Source organism: Antechinus flavipes, chromosome 3 (assembly GCF_016432865.1).
Source record: "Antechinus flavipes isolate AdamAnt ecotype Samford, QLD, Australia chromosome 3, AdamAnt_v2, whole genome shotgun sequence".
Lineage (NCBI taxonomy): Eukaryota > Metazoa > Chordata > Mammalia > Dasyuromorphia > Dasyuridae > Antechinus > Antechinus flavipes.
Window position 1 is genome coordinate 312,749,622 of NC_067400.1, and position 11,791 is coordinate 312,761,412.

Consider the following 11,791-nt stretch of genomic DNA (forward strand, 5'->3'; position numbering starts at 1 on the left):
CTCCCAAGAGCATACCACCTTGGAATAGCTAAAAATTTACCCATCTCCAGAACTAATTCTGAAAATAGATATACAAAAAGCCTGAAGCTTGAGTGAGACACCACTCTTCTTCCACTTGGGAAGCGGAGACCCACTTTAGAATAGAATTAAAAATCAAGAAATTGGCTGAAAGATGAGCAAAGAGAAAAAAATTATGACCACAGAGAGTTACTATGGTGACAAGGAGGATTAAATACATATACTCAGAAGAAGACACTAAAAACAAAATTCCTGTATCTAAGATCTCAAATTATATGTATATATATATATATATATACACTGTATATATACACACTGATCTCAGGCCATGGAAGAGCTCAAAAAGAGTTTTTAAAAATCAAGTAAGAGAGGTAGAGGAAAAATTGGGAAGACAGGTGAAATGATGCAAGAAAATTATGAAAAAAAAAAAATCCTGGTAAAGCAGGCACAAAAAATACTGGAAAAATAACAGCTTATAAAATAAAATAGATCAAATGGCAAAAGAAGTATAAAATCCAATGAAGAGAAGAATGCCTTGAAAAGCAGAAATAGTCAAATTGGGTGGGACACACACACACACACACACACACACACACACACACACACACAAATCCACTAAAAAGAATTCCTTAAAAAGCAGAACTGACCAATTGGAAATGAAGTTATAAAAATCCACTGAAGAAAATAATTCCTTAAAAATTAGAATTGAGCAAGAAAAAGTTAATGACTTTATGAGACATCAAGAAGCAATCAAATAAAATCAAAAGAATGAAAAATAAAAAAAAAATGAGATATCTTATTGGAAAAACAACTTACCTGGAAAATAGATCCAGGAGAGATAATTTAAAAATGATTGGACTACTTGAAAATCATGATCAAAAAGAAAGCCTAGATATCGTCTTTTAAGAAATTACCAAGGAAAATTCCGTGGTGTTCTAAAATTAAAAGGTGAATAGAAATTGAAATAATCCATTAATTATCTCCTGAAGGAGATCCTAAAAGAGAAACTTTCAGGAACATTATAACCAAATTCCAGATCTTCTAGATCAAGGAGAAAATACTTCAAGCAGCCAAAAAGAAATAATTCAAATATTGTGGAGCCACAGTCAGGATAACACAAGACTTATCTATTTCTATATTAAAAGATTGTTAGAATATGATATTCCATAGGTAAAAAGAGCAAAGATTACTGCCAAGAACCACCTACCCAACAAAACTGAATATAATTCTTTAGGGGGAAAATGAATATTCAATGAAATAAATGGTTTTCAAGGATTCCTGATAAAAAGATTAGAGTTGAATAGAAAATTTGATTTTCAAATACAAAATTTAAAAAGTAAACAAAAGAGAAATCTTAAGGGATTCACTAAGTTTGAAGCAATTATATTCTCACATAAGAAAATTTTCATAATTCCCTAAAAACTTTGTCATTATTAGGGCAGTTAGAAAAAGTAAGAGAAAGCAGAAGTATGGGTTGAATGTTATGGCTTACTTATCTAAAAAATAAAGGGATGACAAGAATGCACTGGGAGAAGGGGAAAAGGAGAGACAGAATGGGAAGAATTTTCTGACATAAAAGAAATCTGAATGAGATTTTAAAGTGGAAGGGAAATAGGGGGAGTGAGGAGGAAAGCACATGAACCTTATTCTCATCAGAATTAGCTCAAAGAGGGAATAATAGACACAATCAGTAGGGCGTAGAAATCTATCTTATTATGCATAAAAGTAGAAAGGAAAAGGAATAAAAGAATGGGGATGGGTGGGCTGATGGAAGTGAGGGTATTTTGGAAGAGATAAAAGTCAGAGGCAAAACACTTTTGAAAGTAGGGTAAAAAGAGAGAGAATAGGATAAACAGTGGGGAAAATAGGGAAAAAAGGACATACATACATATGTAGTTGGTAAGCATACTGAATGATTTACATTGAGTTTCTCTGATAAAAACTTCATGTCTCAAAAGTAAAGAAAACTAAATAAAATTTATAGAAATGAGAGCTATTCTTCAGTTGCTACATGGTTAAAGTATATGAAAAGGCAGCTTTCAAAAAAAGTATTCAAAGCTATCTATAATCCAATGAAAAAATTTTCTAAACCACTATTGATAAAAGAAATGCAAATTAAAATAATTTTGAGCTACTACTTCACACCTATCCTATTGGCTAATAAGACAGAAAAGGATAATGACAAGTGTTGGGAGGGAATTAAAACACTAATATGCTGTTGGTGAAATTATATACTGATTCAAATCTTCTGGAACTATGCCTGAAAGGCTATCAAAATATATATATATATATCTTTGACCAAGCAATACCACTACTAGATTTATATCCCAAAGAGATTTTTTAAAAGAGGAATAGAAAAATACACAAAAATATTTATAGCAATTCATTTTGGTGGCAAAGAATTGAAAATTAGCCAGTTGGAAAATGACTGAACAAGATGTATGATTGTAATGAAATACTATTGTGCTTTAAGAAACATGGGCAGGGGGCAGCTAGATGGTGCAGTGGATAGAGCACCAACTCTGAACTCAGGAGGATTTGAGTTCAAATCTGGTCTTAGACACTTAATACTTCCTAGCTGTGTGACCCTGAGCAAGTCACTTAAACCCAATTTCCTCAGGAAAAAAAAAGAAAACAAACAAACAAACAAACAAGTAAACAAAGAAATGGCAGTTTACTCTCAAAATAATATGGAAAGATTTACATGAACTGATATAAAATGAAATAAGCAGTAGTGTATATTGCTCTACTATGAATAACTTAACTATTCTCACCAACACAATGATCTAAGACAATTCTGTAGGGCATGATGAAAGGTACTATCCATTTCTAGAGAAAGAATTGGTAGAGTCTGAATGTAGATCAAAGATACTTTTCTTAATTGTATTCTTTTATGTAGTTTTGTCTGTATTTTCTTTTTCAGAATGACTTAAATGGATGTGTGTTTTACACAGATATTTTGGAAGAGTGTTTTATATTTTACAAAATATATAATCTGGAGCATCAATTCTAACTTGGGAAATATTTGTGAGCTAAATTCCCAAAGGCAGAATTGAGACAAGACTTAAAGCTTTGTTAGTGTCTGCCTCTCATGAACTTGCCTTCCATATCTATTGATTGTAATCATCAGGTGTGACTTATTACTAAAAAGGATATGAGAAAGAACACAAAAAGAGAGAGACAGAAAGAAAACAAGAGAGAAAAAATTTAGAGAGACAAAGACAAAGAGAAATACCAACCGCCTACACCCCAAATCCCAGTGAAATACAGGATTTTCTAGACCACTGAGCTCTGTTTTCTTCCCAACCTTTCTACTGCCATTATTCATGGATGTAACTTCTAAGGAAAAGGAATTTGCTAACTCAGTTACCAGCAATGGCACCAGTTTCTTACATGAAAGGGACAAGTTAAATCAACCAAAATATCAAAGTGTCCTGAGGGAGAGACAGGAAGCAGCTCGTATCAAGTAGATCAAACCACTGCTACCAACTTGACTATCACCTCCCCTCAGATTTTGGCAAAAATGGCCCAACACTCCACACTTACAAGAACCAGAAAAAGTAACATCCTTCTCTCATTCTTGCACAACCATTAGCACTGTTAACTATAGGCACTCAAGTATCCTGAAATCCTTTTCCTTAGTCTAAAAATGTTAAACATGTTGTAACCTGCAACATTCTGTAGTGTGCCCTAGCTAGATTAAAATGTAATTGGAAATATTCAACAAAATAAAATTATAAGAAAACATAAATATTGTTAATTTGTGATTTTCATACATTCTGATGTATGGTCTAGTGGGACTCATATTCAGTTTAGTGGCTCCATTTCTATTTGAGTTTGATATCACTTTCTTAGTTCACTTGCCTTGCATCCAAACTATTGCTACTGACAGCTGGGGAGTGGGGGTAAATGAAACTGTGCTCCTTTTTGAGTTGTCAAATTAACACTCTGAAATCCTTTCCCCTTTGATTCCTGACCCTCCCTGACTCCAGACAGTCTATAAGAGCATATTCTCCTACCTGGACCTTTTCTAAGGCAAATCACCCCACTGATGCAGACCCTTTTCAGGAAATTCCAAATTCCAGAAGCTTTCGAAAAGTGATTTCCATTCAATTGGAGATCTAGGCCTGGAGATCTTTGGCTTTCTTTTCAACTAGAAACCTGAGCCTCAGATTTTCCTATTAAAGGATATTTCTAAACTCCTGATCCTTGAAGAAGTCTGGAGTAAGGCACAGCTGCCTGTCAGGATTCCTGTCAACTGAAAAGACATTCTCTACTCAGTGCCAGTCTCCATTTCCCTAATAGGACTAATAGTACTGAAGAAGTCAGTTTTTCTAGCAAAGCTGGCTTCTCATCCAACAATAAACTTCTATTTTGCCACTTAAAACTCTTTAGGTTTGTGAATTCTTTCACAAAAACCTGTGCCAACCAAAAGGGGATTTCCACAAGGCTCTGACTGCCACTAGAACCTTATCACTACTATCTATCAACCACAGGAACAACTCTTGTTAAGATGTGACCTGGAAACTATGTCTATAGGTAACATATACCACATCCCCCCATCTCCTTATCAGCTATAGCTTCTGAGAAATCTGAAAGCAAAATTTTCACAACTACATTTCTTAATAGCAATAAATGCCTCAAATAGATTTGTTTCTATCAATGAAAATGAAACCTTAAAAAAGATATATTAATAACCATTTTGCCTTTGCATCCTAAGGAACAGTATACCTTTCCAACTCACTAATAATAACTGAGCCCACCTAAATAAGTTCTCTCACTCTATTAGATGAGTTCCTTGAAAGCAGATTGTCTTTGGTATGGTATTGTGCACACAATAAGTGCTTAATATATATTTTTTCATTCATGCATTCATTCATTTCAAGAAGTTGCCTGGGGAAAATAGATCATTAGGATAATGGAAACAGTAGGAAATATATTTTAGTGTATATTTTCCAACATCCTTATATGTTCTCTTTGCTTTGCCCTTTAAGAGATTTGTATCCCACCATTGCAAGACATTTTTCCCATGAAACCAGCAAGAGTAATCATCTATTATTCTCTCCTTGTTTCTCATGGTTGCAATTGAAGCCAAAAGAGTATGAACAAGTTGTGAAAAGCTGTGGATAGTCAAGTCAATAATGTATAAAGTACTGCTATATTCTGGGTACTGAGATAATTGCTTATAATACAATTACTGAGACAGAGGAATCTACCAAAGTGAGAAGAATACTTTGCCTAGAGATATCTTCTAGCATGGAAAGATTAGAAATTTGTGGGAAAAGTGAAACCACAATATTATTGTGACTAGGGCACAGTGTAAGACCAATGTGATGGAACCAGGCAACAGATCAAACCAATTACAAAATTAAATTGTGAGTGAAATTGTGTCAGGAGGCTAATTCTAACCTCCAATGCCTATCCTTTTTTCTCCTACTTGAGTAAGTTTCAAACAGGCTATCCCTTTCTGTACTCTTTCCTCCATATACTGGCCAAAAGGAAGGTTAGGGAATGGGGAAAGCAGACAATTGAGTAAAACACATACTTTAGAGTTTTGTTCTACAACCATTTCTTGCCAGATGACTTTTTTTCAAAATGCTATACAGTTACTTGTATAAACCTTGTGATTCATAAATTAGTTGATTAAGAAAAAAATATTGCTTAAATGAAAGGTAGGAACTAAAAGCCAAGTCAAGATTTTTACATTCTCATGTTTCAGAGCAATATTCCATTTTCTTGTTTTTATATACCTGTAAAATATCTGAATCAAACCCAGGCATTCATTAAGTGTCTTTTAAGCTCAGGATCATAATAGGAGCCAAAGTCTAAGATTGTAAACTAAGCACCCTTCAGTGAGTGAGGGAGATGCTATATCTTTTAGGAAAAAGAACCAACTCGTTACCAAAGAATGATTTGGATTTTAAAAAATACATTTTTGGTAGTTTGAAGACAGCACCTCCTAACAGAAAAATTATATTCTACATTCTGTGGTTGATTATTGAAGTAATAGCCTGCTATTTTCTAGGTTACAAATAAAGGGGAAAAAATAACAATAGAAAGAAACAAGCATGAGTGGCATGTGGTATTAAAAAGGGAAGGAAGTGGGGAGGGCAAGGTCAATCACAAAGTATGCACCTAGTAATATCACTTGTATCTAAACGAATTACAATAGCTCAGGAAAGAAACAGGAATAAATGTAAGAAAATATATGTGAAAGATACTGTGTAAACAAAATTGTTAGGACTTGGCAATGGATTGAATATAGGAAGTGAAGAAGAATCAGAGGAATCCAAAATTTCAAACCTAGATAAATAGATTGATAGGTAGATAGGTTGATAGATACATATATGATAGAAATAGATGATATACATACACACATATACATAGATATATATTAATTCTGAGAAAAAAATGATTATTTTCTTAGAAGTTTTTCATATGGAATGCAAAAATCCTCTTTTTGATTTGAATATTCAAAGCCTGGTCTCACAAGGACAATCCTAATCTTGTCCAAAGGATTCACCATCTTATAAAGGTAGGTAGAATTCTTATCATGACCCCACTATTATTCAAATAGAATTTGTTATATGGATTTTTCATGGATTGCTGGAGTCTGAATGATCTAAGAGCACCAATATGATCAAAGTCACATACCCAGCCCCTCACTAAAATAAGCTCACCTCTCATTATAAAATTCATTTTCTTACTAATTGTTAACCAATCAAAATTGATTTTTTACTGTCAGGAAAAACACTTTTTCCAAAATATTTAAATATTCAAGCAGCCTCCTTGTGATATCTTTAGTCTCCAAGAGAATCATTAAAATCAATTTATTGGTTATCTAATAGCCTAATAAATAAATTGATTATTAATTACCCAGAAACTATGTCTGTTGGAAATTTTATTCATCTTAATACCATTAAGAATACACAAACAAGAAATTAAGAGAAAGTTGAAGTTAAGGGGGAAAGATGATGAATTCTCTTTTGTTCATGTTGAATTTGAAATGCCAATAATAATATCCCATAGATATAGAGAAAAGTAGAGATGCATTTTGTAGGAACTAGAAATTGAGTGGATGCCAGTCAGCTGGGGATTGGCTGAATAAGTTATGGTATATGAATGTAATGGAATATCATTATTCTATAAGAAATGATGAGGGGCAGCTAGGTGGCTCAGTCAATAGAGCACCAGCCCTGAAGGAGGACCTGAGTTCAAATATGAAAAAGAAATGATGAGCAGGCTGATTTCAGAGGGGTCTGGAGAGATTTACATGTATTGAAGCTGAGGGAAGTGAGTACAACCTAGAGAGCATATTCACAAGAACATAAAGGTATTGTGATGATCAGCTGTGATGTACTTAACTGTTGTCAAAAAAGTGGTGATTCAAGGCAATTCCAATAGACTTGTAATGGAAAGAACTAACACCATCCAGAGAGAGAACTATGGAGACTGAAAGTGAATTGAAGCATAGTATTTTCAACTTCTTGTTGATGATGTTGTTTGCTTGTTTGTTTTTTTTTCGTTCTCATGTTTTTTTTCCCCCTTTTGATCTGATTTTTCTTACATAACATGACAAATATGGAAATACACTTAGAAGAATTATACATATTAACCTATATCAGATTGCTTATTATGTTGGGGAAGGGATATGTAAAGGAGGAAGGAAGAAAAATAAGGAACACAAAGTTGTACAGAAATGAATATTGAAAACTATCTTCACATGTCTTTGGAAAAACAAAATACTATTGAAAAAAATTTCACAAAAAAATGAAAAAAAAATTAAGGATGGAGTTAAAGGAAAATATCAGGGATAAAAATATCAATGCAGGAATCATAGATTAGAGACTATAGTTGAAGCTATAAGAGTAAATATGATGATGAAAGGAAAACATATATGTTGAGAAAAGAGGAAAGGACTCAGGAAAGGCCCTAGGGAGATATTTATTATATTTTGAGGATGTAAAGAGGAAGAAACTAAAGAAAGAAAAGAGAGAATAGTCCAAAAGTGAAGTAGAGAATAAATTTATTCAATAGACCAATCAAAAGTAAAATTAGACTCAAATAAGCTGGGTAAGGCAGTTGGGTGGAGCAAAAGATAGATCCCTGGGCCTGCAATCTGCTGTGGACCTCAAAATAAAGCATTTAAATGCATAATGTGCATATGATTATCAAGGAAACTATACAGAAATTCAATTATCAAAATATTTAAAAAACAAGTTCATGGACTCCAGGTTAAAACTCTCTGAACTAGAAAGTTGACTTTAGAAGTTGCATGGTGTATTGGAAAGACTACATAAGTTGGATTCCAAAGAGAAATGGATTTTAATATTGCTTTTTAATATTTACTTTTTGTAAAATTGGGCAAGTCACTTAACTGACCCTCATTTTTCTCACCTCTAAAATTGGCATAATAATATATGGTGAAGATCAAATAAATGTACATAAACTGTTCTGCAAACATTAGTCATGTAAATGTCATGTATGTAGGATGTAGGAGGAGCATGGATTTGGAGTCAGATGTCCTGAGTTTGAATGCTGACTGATACCATCTTTTGTGACTTTGGGCAAGTCATATAAATTGTTTGGGGACTCAGAGTTTGTAAGTGGTAGAGTAATTAGGGAACACTTCCCTGGGAGATGATTTAAGATTACTGACAAGTACAGTGAGTTCTTATTAGCTAAGGGAAGGACATTTCAGTCAAGGGTCATGTCTCCTGCAGTCATAGAGACAAGAACAAATAAGAAAGAGCAGAGTTATAAGGAGTTGAATAATGAGAAAAGATTGTATAGGTGAAGGATGTGAAGTCCTTCTTTCTAAGCAGATTTAGGAAGGTTAACTGGGTCAGGATGAAAGGATAAAGAATCTAGTTGCCTCGATCCAAATAACCAAAAAAGGGCAGAAGTGGGACTCAGAATCACAGTAGATAAGAGTCAGGATGGAAGGAGTGAAGAGGCTGTGGATGAAAAGCACAGAGGGGCCAAACATGAAGCTAAGTAAGGCAGGTGGCCATGAAGGGGGCATATAGATAGATGGAGACTCCTTTTGGGGGCTTTATGTGAATGTTCTAAATGCATCATTGATTTAAGGACTTACTCCTCTTTCATTTCACCATCTTTTCCCACTGAGCTCTGACATAGGATAGTAAAATGAGGTGATGATACTGTTGGTCAAAGGCTTCAAAGCCTACATTCTATTATGAGTCTGAAAGAATTTACAGTAGTTTAAAAAAAAAAAGAAAAAAACTTTCCAAAGGAGAGCAGATCATCTAGGCTCAAAATCTGCTATGCTGCAGAAGATTTAAAAAGGACTAATTTTTTCTTTGGTAAAAGCTTAACACCAAGTCATTTTTCTTTTGGAAATAAAGCTATATTCTGAACCAGATATGCACTTATGAAATCAATCATTTATTTAGCAATTACTATGTGATGAGAATAGCCCTTCATTAACCTTAATCAAACATACAAATGTGAGTTATCATTGTTATCATTATATTATTTTTATAATTGTAAAGGGAGGTACAGAAGGAATCCTACTTTATTATGAATTGAAATGCACCCATCTTCAGAAATAAATATGAATTACCAAATATTTTAAAATCCCATTTGGTAATATATCAAGTATTTCAAAATAACAAATACATAGGAAAATAAATGTTGGTAAATAGACAAAAGAAGGAAAATAATATTAACATAAGGAAGTTATATATGCTAATTGTGATTTTTATGTTTGACATGATAAACTTAAAGACACACAGCAGGAAACCTAAAAGTGAGCTGCACAAATGTTTTAAATGCAATCCATGAATTTGGGTGGGGGGAATATTAATCTTTACTCTCATTAACCCCTAATTAAAATTTAGCACCTTTCAAGTATAATTTTAAATATTCTGAGAAGGAATCCATATGCTTTATCAGATTACCAGAGGGTTCTAAGATACCCACACACAAAAGGTAAACCATAAAAATGGAATAGGTGAACAAGACATGCACAAGTATGAAAACACTCAGATTCTATCTTCTTCCCTTCCCCACCCCCACCCTCACTCCAGTCATCCAGAGTAAGTTAATATGCAGATGTCTGAATGCTTAAACCATGTTTTCTAACTCTCTGTGGAAACATCTGGCTTTTAGAAATGAACAGATTGACCTGAGCTGAGGGAACCTGAAAATTCTGCAAAATTCCTTGTAAGTTAATCTGTATTAAATCAGTTCCCTGATTTATAAATTCTCTAATAACAAATTGCTATAAATCAAGTTTCTGTCTAACAATATAAATTTATGCTTTTTGTATTTCATCAAGCTCCAGCCCTGAATCCTCTGCCTTGCAGCTCACAAAATCAACCTGTGACCAACTTGCTTCAAAATAGAATCTGAAAGAATTGTTTACCAAAAAATAAACCTTTCAAAGATTTTTTTAAAAGGTGATGATTATTTCAGTTGCAATTGCATCAGGATAAAGAAGAGCTCATCCTCTAGAGGGTCTAACCTTTCTGTAGAGGTTACAGAAGTACTGTGACAAAGGCACCACAGGACTGGCACTCCAGGGACAACTATACTACATGCCAAAGACTAGTAGAAGCAAGATAAGGTGATAGCTATCACCAAGAAAGCAGGAAACCCTTTGGGGGAGGAAGCATGATTCTGTATATGTGGATTCCCTGGGGAAAAGGTCTGTGTATTCCTGTTCACTAGGTGCAGCTCTGCATCAATCTTTCAGTGATGTGTTTCTAAAAAATCAAGCTTTTCCTGTAAATCTGATTGCTCCCTTATATCAACTGCAGTTAGAGCTTGCATTGGCTTATTATCCTATTTCTTGATATTTCATGTTCCTCTCTCCACCTTCCCTAATTGTATCACTTCTGTCTTTTAAAATCAGAATAGCATCTTCTTAACAGAGGGCTTTGGGAAAATGCTACTGAAAGCCACAATGTGACTTTATTTCCCAAAGTATTATCTGTATGCATGATCAGATCAAACAACTGAGGCAGGTCCAAGGGTGATATTCACATCTGAGATAAATGGTGAAGTCAATAGGACAGATTTATGGAGATGATATATGGGAAGAGCAAGGTAACAGTCATTTTTTTCTAATTTATGGAATAAAGAAGCATTTCTATATAATACAGTACAATAAAAAAAGATTGATTGTATATGAAACTGCAAATCTACCATTCAACTTGCCATTTTTTTCAAATATAAAACAAAATTATCATGTATGTTTTTCATTTTTTCCTTCCCTCTCCTAACTCTACAAATGGCTACTACAATTAGACACAAAAAAGTATATATAATATATGTGTATGCATTTGTGTGGGAAAAATTATTACATACATACTTCTATTTATTGGTTCTTTCTCTGGATGCAGATGGTATCTTTCTTCACATTTCTCAAGTTAATTTGAGTATTAATATAAGACAAAATGACATTCACTCAAAGTCCTCTAAAACAATATTACTGTTACTGTATACAAGGTTCTCTTTACCCTTCATTATTTCGAGTCTTTCCATGTTTTTTTTTAAATCATTGAACATGTAATAATAATAAGTCATTTATTAAAATTTGGGAGTCCTTAGGACATCCTACTTGCCACTATGTAGGTATTCTGGAGTTTGTGCTCCACTTCCCTCTCCCTCCACCCTGCCACAAACCTGTGGGTGATGCTGGTTAAAACATATCACATGCTGTCTCTCTGGCATTGTAGCATTTTCCTTTCAATCAACCTAGAAATTCATATAGATGGCTTGAGGTAGAAGGAGGTTATATTTACAT

At 33.8% G+C, this 11,791-nt stretch overlaps 1 long non-coding RNA gene across 1 annotated transcript in view; it reads left to right on the plus strand.

Annotated features, from left to right (window-relative positions):
• The window catches only part of LOC127554094 (uncharacterized), a 29,753-nt gene extending 19,547 nt beyond the window's left edge, over nucleotides 1-10,206 (plus strand). Inside the window, exon 4 of the long non-coding RNA XR_007951896.1 lies at nucleotides 10,153-10,206. This is a non-coding gene — a long non-coding RNA (uncharacterized LOC127554094). The remainder of the gene's footprint in view (nucleotides 1-10,152) is intronic.
• The last annotated feature ends 1,585 nt before the right edge of the window (nucleotides 10,207-11,791 follow it).